Source organism: Lynx rufus, unplaced genomic scaffold, assembly GCF_022079265.1.
Source record: "Lynx rufus isolate CCGP_SWC_20201006 ecotype Redwood Valley unplaced genomic scaffold, mLynRuf1.p SCAF_31, whole genome shotgun sequence".
Lineage (NCBI taxonomy): Eukaryota > Metazoa > Chordata > Mammalia > Carnivora > Felidae > Lynx > Lynx rufus.
In genome coordinates, this window is record NW_025814847.1 from 734,917 (window position 1) to 747,437 (window position 12,521).

At 47.6% G+C, this 12,521-nt stretch overlaps 1 long non-coding RNA gene across 1 annotated transcript; it reads right to left on the reverse strand.

The window, feature by feature from the left end:
- Positions 1-2,750: 2,750 nt before the first annotated feature.
- On the reverse strand, positions 2,751-7,750 carry LOC124521887 (uncharacterized). Its single transcript, XR_006964616.1, has 2 exons — positions 6,980-7,750; positions 2,751-3,785 (listed from the first exon to the last, which is right to left on the reverse strand). It is a non-coding gene; the product is annotated as an uncharacterized LOC124521887 (long non-coding RNA).
- Positions 7,751-12,521: the final 4,771 nt, after the last annotated feature.

The window sequence follows — 12,521 nt, forward strand, 5'->3', positions numbered from 1 at the left end:
TGGCTCAGTCGGTTAAGCATCTGACTTTGGCTCAGGTCACGATCTCACGGTTCGTGAGTTCGAGCCCCGCATCAGGCTCTGTGCTGACAGCTCAGAACCTGGAGCCTGCTTTGGATTCTGTGTCTCCCTCTCTCTCTGCTCCTCCCCCACTCATGCTCTGTCTCTCTCTCTCTCAAAAATGAATAAACTTAAAAAAATTAAAAAAAAAAAAACCTCAGGTGCTCCTGGGTGGCTCAGTTGGTTGAAAGTGTCTTTTTTTTTTTAATTTCTTTTAAACGTTTATTCATTTTTTGAGAGACAGAGAGAGACAGAGCATGAGTGGGGAGGGGCAGAGAGAGAGGGAGACACAGAATCCGAAGCAGGCTCCAGGCTCTGAGCTGTCAGCACAGAGCCCGACGTGGGGCTCGAACTCATGGGCTGCAAGATCATGACCTGAGCTGAAGTCAGACACTTAACTGACTGAGACACCCAGGCGCCCCTGAGCATTCGAGTCTTGATATCAGCTCAGGTCATGATCTCTCAGTTCATGGGATCCACCCCCCTGTCAAGCTCTGTTCTGACCGTGTGGAGTCTGCTTTGGATTCTTTTCTCCCTCTCTCTCTCCCTCCCCTACTCAGGCATGCTCTTTCTCTCTCTCTCTCTCTCAAAATTTTTTTAAAAAAGCGGTTTTTTTCTTATTTGAATATATTTTATTTATTTTTATTTTTTTAATTTTTTTAATGACACTTTTAAAAAATAAAAATTCAATAGACATGTCCACCAAGATGAAGTTGGCCTACTTTTCTATTCTTCCCACTGAGTACAATGTAAAACCTGAGACGTCATATATAAAACAAACCTAAGATGCTGAAGGTGGAGAGAAGAAGGCAGACAGGCTAGGGAACCCAGGACCCAAGGAACAACTCAGAGGTGAGTTTCCTGGGTTTTAATTTTCGTTCATATATCTTGGAGCTGAAGAAGTCAGCAACCTAAACAAGCCAGTGGGTATAGGCAACTTATACCTGGAAATCACCAACACATGGGTAATACTTTAAGGCATGAGACAAAATGTGGTCCCATGGAGAGTTAGTATAGATTGAACAGAGGAGAGGCAAAGCGGACTGTTGCCTCTGGAAGAGGAAGACATAATAAAGGAGTCTGACAAGGAGCCGTCAGATAGGCGGGAGAGAAACCATTTACGTGCCAGGCATCGGACTCCTGTTATACACAAATTATCTCACTTAATCCTTACAACAGCTCTGTGGTTTAGGCACTATTGTTGTTTACCCTTTACGGATGAAGAAACGGAAGCTTAGGAACTAAATTTCCTGCTCAAGGTCCCACAAAAGAGAGAGGTAGCGTTAGGCCTAAAATCCGAGACGAAAGCAAATCCCACGCTTTCCATCAGAACGTAGCAGAAAGCAGTGGGTTTCAAAAGCCTCAGGTGACGACAGTCAGTGTATGGGATGGTCTGGAGAAAGGGTCGGGACGCCAGAAATCGTTACGGTGAGAGAGCTAAGGAATAACTTAGGTGTAAGAGGACCGGGGCTAACCAGGAGGGTAAAAATGGAGGCACAGAGCCTTACCAAGGAAACACTGGGCAGAACTTTAAAACTGACGACACATGGGAAATAAGCGTTCTTCAGAGAGGAATCCAAGGCCTCATCTCATGCTTGGTGATTGTGACATTGAGGTAGAAACTTGGTAGGTTGGAGAAGTCAGCTTGAGAGACTAACGGTGTTTCTCCTTTACTCCCTCCACTACCACATTGGCCACACCCTTGACACGAGCCTCGTAGGGGCGCTTTCCACACACCAAGCAATTCTGGGACACCAGCTGGGAGCCCCACAATGCGATTCAGTCCTGGCACTACCCGAAGTTCGCGTCACATCCCACAGGGTAAGGGCTCAGTCCCACAGAACTGTCCCCACCCCAGCTCCAGATGCCAATTGAAAGCCCCAGCTTGTCACCCGTACTTCTGACCAATTGACTATCAGTTGAGGTGCCCACGCCGCCCTCACTGAGTTTCATAATTTGCTAAAATGGCTCACAGAACTCAGAGAAACTTAGTTACATTTGCTGGGTTATTATAAAAATATATTACTTATTATAGGAATACAGATGGACTTCCAGACAGGGGAGATACATGAGGGCAAGGAGATGTGGCGGAAAGGACGTGAAGGTTCCATGCCCTCACCTTGTGTGCTGTCTTCCCAGCACTCCATGTGTTCAGCGGCACGAAAGCTCTCCAAACCCCATACTTGGGAGGTTTTTATGGAAACTTCACTACATAGGAACGATAGGTCATTAATTCACTCTCCAGCCCCTGCCCCACTCTTGGAGGTTGGTGGTGGGGCTGAAAAGTCCAAGTTTCTAATCAAGGCTTGGTCTTTCTGGTGACCATCCCCCATCCTGAAGCTATCCAGAAGCCCACCCAGAGTAATTAGGACCAAAAAACCAACCCTGTCACCCAGGAAATTCCAGGACTCAGGAGCCCTCCGTCAGGACCTGGGATCAAAGACCAAATATGACAACAAAAGATGTTCCCAGTGCTCTCCACACTTAGGAAACCACACGGATTTAGGAACTGTGTGTCAGGAACTGAGGGAAGAGACGCATATATGTACGTATTTTCTGCCATTTCACAGGAGAATCTATGAGTTTGGTTGTAGATAAGTCGAGCATTAGATGAAAGCAGGACATTCAGTGACAGAGTAGCCAGAGGCACAATTAACTTGTTAATATTCAAACACACAACTCTGACAAACGAGGACAGTGGTTACAGACGGGTTTTTATTAACTAAAAATGAGATAGCAAATCCTAACTTAAGGAACAAAGTGATTTGCATCGACGCATTTTTTTCCCAGATAACTGAAGTTTACATCGTCAAGTAACTTTTTTGTTATAAACATTTTTTACAGAAATACGTCTAGAATATTTCATTGGCACCCTTCCTCTTAAATAGACGAGAGTAACTATCGTTTCACCGCCTCTTGATTAATCATGTTGGTCATTATAGCTATGAATTACAGTAGTCTCTTCGGTTCTTCTATAATCTCCTAACCTCCGGGAGGAACAGTAGTTACTTCTTGTGTCGTAGAGCCTGTCTCTTATCAACCGGTCCCTTCTAATCTGTCGCTGCATTTTTGCTGTGGTCTGAGAAATACAATTACCATCAGTTCATATGAATTAAGAGTTGGTGGCTCTGATGGTTGACCTCCCACCCCGGGCTTTGGGACAAAGACATGGTGGCTGCCATTTTGATGGGTTAGCTCCTCTCTGCGTCCAGTTTCTCCTGGCCTGGTAATCGGTTGTTGGAAGTTTCTGGTAAGCTGGCGATCTTCCATAACACTTTTTGCTGGCATAACTTTGGGAACTTGCTTTTAGCACTGTCACATGACAAAACTAAAACTAAAAACGGGTTGGATGTCCTTTGTTCAAAGGCAAGTGGTCCAGGGATGGGGGAGCAGTTGGAGACTCTTCCTGAGGGATTTTGGCCAGAGTGAGTTTTATAGAGCGTTAGAAAAGGCAACGTGGAAACAGGCATGATTGGCTAGGAGGTCTGAGACTTCCCAATAAAGCTAATGGTCCTCTTTTCTAGAGTCAGGTAAGCTAGCCAAAGCTGAATTAGAGGATCTCGATTGGTGTATGCGAGGTTTCCTTGACAGGTGTTTCCCGAAGGCGCAGGCTGACTTGGGTTTAGATTTGTGGCGTGGGCCAGGCCACTGGGAAGGGGGCGGGGGGCACTCATTTTGTGGGTCCTGCCACACAAACCAACTTCATCAGTACACATTGTCGGGCATCCCTGTTGTCGAGAGAGAAATGAGGATCAGAGTGGCCCCTCTAAATTGGAATAGCTCTTCATGTATCCAGTCTCCAAAGAAAATCATCAAGCTTCATTCATCTCTTTGTGTCATGCTGATTCATTTAAACTATTTTTACAATGAAGTGTTTTTTAAATGCCTTAACCAAATGTCTCTAAGTCCTGTAGCCTTCCAGGGTCACCCTTTTATTTACTGTCGAAATAGGACAAGCCCATCCTACCCTCTGCAGACTACCCCTCTTTGTGAGGAGGGCGGGGAGGCAGGGAGCCCCTGATGGGCTGGGAGGGGCTTGGAGCTGGGGCTTTGGAGTCCCCACCCCTAGTGTCACCTCCCCTCCAATAGCTGTGTCCCTCTCCCCGCCACTTGGTCACCAGCGTGGCCCCTGACCCTCGAAGCGCCACCAAACACGAGTCTGTGTGACTATCGCTCCCTCGCATGTTGGAATAACCGTCGAGGCCTGAGGCGGCCGCCCTGCCACCCCCCGCGCCCCCACCCCCGCACCACATCGGCCAGCCGAAGGGGACGAGGCTCACGTCCCTGGAAATGCTCCACAGCGTGTCCAGTCACCCGAGCCCCATCCCCAGGCCACCCCTGGGCTCTGGGCCAGTTTTCTCGCTCCTCATTCTTTATCCTATAAAGGCATCCTGCCTCCCACCCCATTTTGCAGGGCCCCGAACGGAGACTGCCCGCTTCATGAAGTGTTCGATAACGTTTGTTTGTCTCCTCGCAATGGTCTTTTTAACCGTTTTTTAAAACACTTAATGATTTGGGGCTCCTGGGTGGCTCATTGGGTTAAGCAGCCTGACTCTTGGTTTCAGCTCAGGTCGTGATCTCGCAGTTCGTGGGATTGGGCCCCGCGTCCGGCTCTGCCCTGAAAGCACAGGGCCTGCGTAGGATTCTCTCTCCCTGTCTCTCTGCCCCTCCACCACTAGTGCTCTCTCGCTCTCTCTGTCAAAATAAATAAGCCTTAAAAAAATTAAAAAATTAAAAAAAAAACACTTAAAGATTTGAGGGAAAGGGCCGGAGTCCACAGAACAGCACAGAATAAGAAACAAATTAAAACTGAGTCCTTCAACCTTAGCTTGTACTACAGAGCTGTGATCATCAAGACAGTAACAGACACGTAGACACGTAGACCAAAGGAATAGAACAGAGAACCCGGAATCGGACCCGCAAATCGAGGGCCAACTAATCTTTGACAAAGCAGGGGAGAGCGTCCAATGGAAAAAAGACAGTCTCTTTAGCAAATGGTGCTGGGAGAACTGGACAGCAACATGCAGAAGAATGGAACTGGGCCACTTTCTTACACCAGACACAAAAATAAACTCAAACTGGGTGAAAGACCTAAATGTGAGACAGGAAACCATCAAAACCCTCGAGGAGAAAGCAGGCAACAACCTCTTTGACCTCAGCCGCAGCAATTTCTTGCTCGACGTGTCTCAAAGGCAAGGGAATTAAAAGCAAAAATGAACCGTTGGGACCTCACCAAGATAAAAAGCTGCTGCACAGCGAAGGAAACAATCGACAAAACTAAAAGGCAACCGACAGAGCGGGAAAAGATATTTGCAAGTGACATATCGGATAAAGGGTTAGTATCCAAAATCTATAAAGAACTTCTCAAACTCAACACCTGAGAAACAAATAATCCAGGGAAGAAATGGGCAGAAGACATGAATAGATATTTTCCCCAGGACGACATCCAGATGGCCAACAGATACATGAAAAGATGCTCAACCTCACTCCTCATCAGGGAAATACAAATCAAAACCACACTCAGATATCACCTCATGCCAGTCAGAGTGGCCAAAATGAACAAGTCAGGAGACTATAGATGCTGGCGAGGATATGGAGAAACAGGAACCCTCTTGCACTGTTGGCGGGAACGCAAACTGGTGCAGCCGCTCTGGAAAACAGTGTGGAGGTTCCTCAAAAAATGAAAAATAGAACTACCCTAAGACCCCACAATAGCACTGCTAGGAATTCACCCAAGGGGTCCAGGAGTGCTGATGCATAGGGGCACATGCACCCCCATGTTTATAGCAGCGCTTTCAACAATAGCCAAATTATGGAAAGAGCCTAAATGCCCATCAACATGAATGGATAAAGAAGATGTGGTTTATACATACAATGGAATACTACTCGGCGGCGAGAAAGAATGAAATCCTGCTATTTGCAACAATGTGGATGGAACTGGACGGTATTCTGCTAAGTGAAATAAGTCAGTCAGAGAAGGACAGATATCATATGTTTTCACTCATACGGGGAATTTGAGAAACTTAACAGAAGACCATGGGGGAAGGGAAGGGGGAAAAAATAGTGTCAAACAGAGAGGGAGGGAAGCAAACCATAAGAGACTCTTAATACAGAGAACAAACTGAGGGTTGATGGGGGGTGGGGGGAGGGGAAATGGGTGATGGGCACTGAGGAGGGCACTTGTCGGGATGAGCACTGGGTGTCGTAGGTAAGCGACGAATCACGGGAATCTACTCCCGAAACCAAGAGCACCCTGTATACACTCTATGTCAGCCAACTTGACAATAAATTATATTTTAAAAAATAATAACTAATAAAATAAAATAAAATAAAATAAAATAAAATAACATTGAGTCCTTCAAATCACTGCCCTCGGAATCCCTCGGCCATCCGTGGAGACTTTCTCCCTGGTGACGTTCTCCTTAGGCTCTAGTGTCTTCTTGGGAGCTCTGACTTCTTGGAAAGTGGCCTTCTTGGGAGCTCTGACTCAGTCTCTCCCCGCTCCCCTCGCAAAGTCCCAGAGCCCACAAGCCAGAAGCTGCTCGTACAGGTTCACATAAGTCAACCGGTAAAATTTCGGGAATTTTGCAAACCCGTTGCTCAACACAACCGCTGTGAGCGACCGAAAGGTACCAGCTGGCATTTAAATACATTCGTTTTTGAAAAGGTCGTAAGTACTCAAAGGGCATCGCTTCCTAATTATTTGGCTACACGTTGCCGCTCTATGGCCCGGCGCTGACTTACGTCTATGGTACCCGTAGGGTGGAAATAGCGTAGAAAGGTGCGCGTGTCTACGCAAAGGCTACCAGGGGCCAGGGCTGGGTGGGGGGTGTTTGTTGTTGTTGTTGTTATTGGACAGGTGGTTGTTAAACTTCCTGGCACCCCCTCCCCTCCTCCCCCCTCCCTGCTCCCTGGAACACACCTGTGATTCCAACTGCAGCCCAATTTAAGCTCCTCTTGACCCAAGTTCCCTTTTCAGAGCAGCCACCAGGGCCCAGAGCTGAACACAGGCGGCCTCCCGAGGAGCTCCGAGGAGCGGGAGGAACTTCCACCTCTCAGATCGATTTTTCCGTCCGTAACGTTTGCACCTGCCACTGAGGGTTGTCTACACGGTGCGTTTACGAATCTTTGATGAATCCTGTCTCCTCGCAGCAAACACAGAACACAAGCATTCGGTTTCAAGACGGCTTGCGAGAAACGCGTGAGAGAAGACCGCCGGGAAGCGTGTCAGGACTTTGGAAAAACTGAATCTCCCTCACAGGAGGGAGTCGGGAGGGGACTGTGTTGTTGTTGTTGCTGGGGGGGCGGGGAATCCTAAAAGCAAAGCGAATGGAAACACGGCTCTCTGTGAGGGGGAGAGTAAGAGGGAGGGGAGCGCCCCAGTCTATGGTTTATGAGTCATTTCCTGTTTGAATTCTTCCTGTTTGTCCTTGGTTTTTCCGCAAGTAACCGTTGAGGCTTGACCTTGCACCATCACCTCACCTCCCAGGGCACGATCAACACAGTCCTGGTGATCGTCAAAGAGCTGGGGACTCTGAGGCACTTTGATGTTCAGAGCTACTGGGGGGGGGGGGGGAATGCAGAAATGACTTCTCAGTTTGCAAACTTTCCGGTGGCTGTGAGCCTCTATTTGATCGAACGTGGAGATATGGGTTCCAGATCAGCCCCAGCCTGGACACCTTCTGTCTCTCTCTCTCTCTCTCTCTCTCTCTCTCTCTGTCTCCATCTCCCTCTCTCTCCTTTCTTCCTTCCTTCTCTCTGTCTTCCCCTCTTCCTTTCCCTGCCTCTCCTTCTCTCTTCCTGACCTGTGCCCCTCCCCCCACTGCCTGCTTTCTTCCTTTTTGCTGGGCCAGTTGCTCTCAGTACTTCAGATGCACCTCGATGGGGGGCGGGGGGAGGGTTCTATCACAAGGAGAGAAAAAAGGAGTCTGAACATGCGATTTTGAGGCTCCTAACCAAACTACCACTCGTCCTGGGAGGCGTGGGAAAGACACAGATAAGACAAAGGAGAAAAACACTGTTCCTTTGAAAGAGGAAATGTAAAAACGAAACTTACAGCCCTGTTTACCTTTTTCCAAAATAACATCAGAGTACTGGCATCTGAGAAGAATAATAGTTCTGCCGCTGTGTGGCTGCTTTTTTTTGAAGTGTTCTTTGCAGTAGCTGGAAAGAGCTTGGGCTTTGTTGTGGGACCACACTGGGGGGGGGGGCCGGCCCCCTCGCAGGCTGTGTGACCCGCGTGGGCTGCCAAGCCGGTGTCCTCAAGGCCCCCGCATTCAGGCTGTCAGTGGCCGGCGTGGTCCTGATTGGTGGCTGACTGTGTGGCGTCCCTTGCTGAATGAGTCTAGTCGATCCCGATTCGACAGTGCGCATAAAGGACCGACTGGAGCCGAGTGTGGACGTTCAATAAATTTTAGCTCCGTCGATTCTTTTCCTACCCAGCCACCCCCAAACATTTTCACCAACACAGTTCTGTTAGGAAGCAGTAAAAAATATACGTAATATATTACCATGATGTTCCGCAGCTTCCGTAACGGAAAGCAGAGACCCAGAGGTGAGTGGGCTAAGAGCACCAATGGTGACTCAGACACGCTGACACCTGACCACGGCTCCTCACACCCAACTCAGACCATTGATGGCAAGACTCGAGGCCTCCCTGGTAGTCAGTTAACAGTTTTAAAGTGGAAAGAGCACAGACTTGGGAGTCGGAAAAATCTGCGTTCAGACTCTATCCCTGTCACTTCCTATCTGTATGGCTGTGAACAAGTCACATAACCTCACTAAACCTGTTTCCCCACCTGGGCAATGGGACCAGTGTGCCTCAATGTTTCAGTGGGATCACGTATGTGTGAAAAGAACTTAAAATGGGGATTCTTTCTTTTTCAATGTGGGCTAAGTCTCCAAGAAGCGTGAATAAAACAATAGTTGCTAAACTCGGCACACGTTACAGAGCTGGCCCACTTTTTCGGGAACCTACAAAGACGACGCGCAGAGGCTGGCTTTGTGGCCCTTAGCACCTCACTCCTATCGGGAGCCGACACCGAAGAGGAAGAAAAGAAAAGAACTTCTGCAAAGAGCCCACGTTCTTCACAGCATGGGACAGACGACGTGCCCTCACCTCAAGCCGGTTGGATGGCCTCCACGGAACCGTACGTGGCAGATCCTTTAGAGTGACACGTGTCCTCGAGAGTTTGGAGTGTGTAAGGACTGTGAAGAGAGGTTGAGGTTAGGTGAGCCTAAGGCCACAGAGCACAGGACTGACCACCCACAGACGGTGGCACAAATGTAGGAGCGTTTCCTCAGACAAGACATCAGCTCCCGGAGGTGGTGTTGACCTGGAGCCAGCTTGAAAGCTCATCACATTGGGGCACCTGGTTGGCTCTGTTAAGCACCCGACTTCATGGCTCGTGGGTTCGAGCCCCGCGTCGGGCTCTGGGCTGACAGCTCAGAGCCTGGAGCCTGCTTCGGATTCTGCATCTCCCTCTCTCTTTCTGCCCCTCCCCTGCTCACGCTCTGTGTGTGTGTGTGTGTGTGTCTGTCAAAAATAAATAAACATTAAGGAAATAAGAAAGAAAGCTCATCCCTCCACAGAGGTCCCCCATGACCAACTTTGGGAGGCTCAGCCCTGAGAGTTGAAGTTCAAACCAGCCAATCAGATAAGAGGCATCACCCGCAGCATCCTAGGAATTACAGGAAAAAGATTCCCAGCAGGGGAATCTTGGACGGCTTTACAGAATAGTCAGTAATGTCAATCTGCCCCAATCCGGGTCACAGGGATAGAAAGATGGGCTCCAACCTCTGTCCTACACCCTTTGTCAATACAATGCCCTCTTTCGCTGCATTGTCCTTATGGTCACCTTTGGCTCTAAACTCTTGCTCCTGCTAACTTAGTGCACTTTATGAATCGTTGGAGCAGCCGTGTGTATTTCCCTATTCCCTACCACCTTAAACCCAGAAAAGATCCGGATCATTTCCAGAATGTCTGCCTACAGAGCCCCACTTACACAAAGCTGTTGCGTGGATAGAACATTTTCACTGTAAGGAAGGTTTTAGGGGGTGAGGGGCCTGGCTGACTCATTTGGTGGAGCGTGCAACTCTTGATCTCGGGGTTGTAAGTTTGAGCCCCACGTGGGGTGTAGAGATTACTTTAAAAAAAAATAAATCTTTGGGGCACCTGGTTGGCTCAGTCGGTTAAGCACCAGACTTCAGTTCAGGTCATGATCTCATGGCTAATGAGTTTAAGCCCCGCGTCGGGCTCTGTGCTGACAGCTCAGAGCCTAGAACCTGCTTCAGATCCTCTGTTGTCCTCTCTCTTTGCCCCTTCCCCACTCATGCTCTGTCTCTCTCTCAAAAATAAATACACATTAAATAGATAGATAGATAAAATCTTTTTAAAAAGAAAGGATTTGGGAAGAAAGGTTGGCTTACACTGAAGCAACAGACTCAGCTATTATTTTTATCTTCCCAGAAAGCATTTCTATCCCCATTCTTCTGGTAATAGACCCTTCCCCTACCCCAGGCAAAAATGTAGTCACATGACCTGCGTTGGATGATCGGCGCCCTGTTCCACTGGTACTGATGATTGGCACAAGGAATGGACATAGAATCCAAACAAGGCTAATTAGAACATGTCCCTGGAATTGTTACATGCATGCTGGGACCCCCTTCCCCACAAAAAGCTCTCTCCTTATGGTTGCTGAGTTGGGTCTGGCACAACCAGTCTTCTTGCCACATGGTCAAGTCCTGTCTGCGGTAGGAAAGAAGGAATTCAAAGAGGAAGAGAGTCAAAGGGAGTAGCAAGGCCAGAAAAGAAGGAAGGGGAGAAGGACAAAAAGAGAGAGAGAGAAAGAGAGAGAAAGATCAGGTACCGTTAACCCAAGATTCTGCTTAATTCTCTGCAGCACTGGTTTCCGCCATTGTTCCTTAGTTGCTACAAACCCACCTAGTATCTTTCCAAACTCTGTAACCCACTAAGATCCCTTTTTAAAAACAATTTTTTTTAACGTTTATTTATTTTTGAGACAGAGAGAACAGAGCATGAACGGGGGAGGGTCAGAGAGAGGGAGACACAGAATCGGAAACAGGCTCCAGGCTCTGAGCCGTCAGCACAGAGCCCGACGCGGGGCTCGAACTCACAGACTGAGAGATCATGACCTGAGCCGAAGTCGGACGCTTAACCGACTGAGCCACCCGGGCGCCCCTAAGATCCCTTTTTAAATTTAAGCTTCTTTGAATTGGATTTGTGTCACCTTCAAACATAAGAAGCCTAATGAATACAGCAAAAACCTTCCAATTAAACGCTGGGTATCTCGGGCCTTAAAAAGCCCTTTTCCTACTCCACCCCCAGAATGTTCACGCCATGCAGGTCTCAGTTTTGTACATTTCTTATCGCTCCACTCCCTTTCCTTGCTCTTCCCCTTCTGCCTTCTCATTTCTGTTGCCTCCTAGAACCAAAAGTAAATTCCTTCCTTTTTGTAGGCCAAACAGTTCGACCACATTTTTCATTTCATTTCATTCGGTCCTGAAATCCATATCCTCAGATCATATCCTTTACCCTAAGTGGTTTATCAAGGTATTTTCCTAAATACAGTTCAACACACACACACACACACACACACGCATAGAGACTTGGGCCATTTGTTGGCTATTAGGAAAAAATCCAAATCAGATATTCCATAACAACTTTTTGGACGATTGGCCAGGTAAATTACTTAAGTCTTCTCATCTACAAAATTACATGTCAGAGCTAAAGAGGCCATACAGTTGAGCTATCCTAACCCCTTTAATAAACTTAGAGAAGTTAAGTAACTCATCCAGTACCAAAAAGAAGTTAGTAGTGTTATCAGGGCTCCTGATTCATTGTCCAGGGCCCCAGGTCACCAGGCAAAAGAACAAGCCCTTATGACTTTGACAAGGGTCATAACATAGGCTGGTTTAGGTTTGCACATTCAGTGTTCAGAAGGCACCTCCCAGCTACAGTCCCTCAACTATAAACGACGTAAGACAGACCACCAGTTCTCAAACACTTTTCAATCTGGAACTTCTTCTTTAAATGAAATCATATACTGATTGCAAATAAAAGCAAAATATAATCATAATCATAATCATAATCAACACATTAGTTCAAATGCTTCGAGAATCAAGGTGCCAAAGATATATACTCTCCAGGCCATGATGCAGATCTGACCCTTGGGAAAAAGAGAAGAAAGGAAGAAGGACTGAGTAGAGTCTCAGACTGCTATACAGTTCTATGAAAGTTCCATCCGGGCTGATGAGTCCTCAGGCCAAAGTCACCCATCAGAGGTATCTGCACCTCCATTAGCATTCATATCACATTCAGTCCATGGCTAGGGGCAGCCCATCAGCCCATGAAAAGGGGGGCTTTAGGACGAACACGATGTTGTGTTCAGAGCACGCTGCTGGAGTCATCTATCAATTAGGCTTTCTACAACAAAAGATCTGAG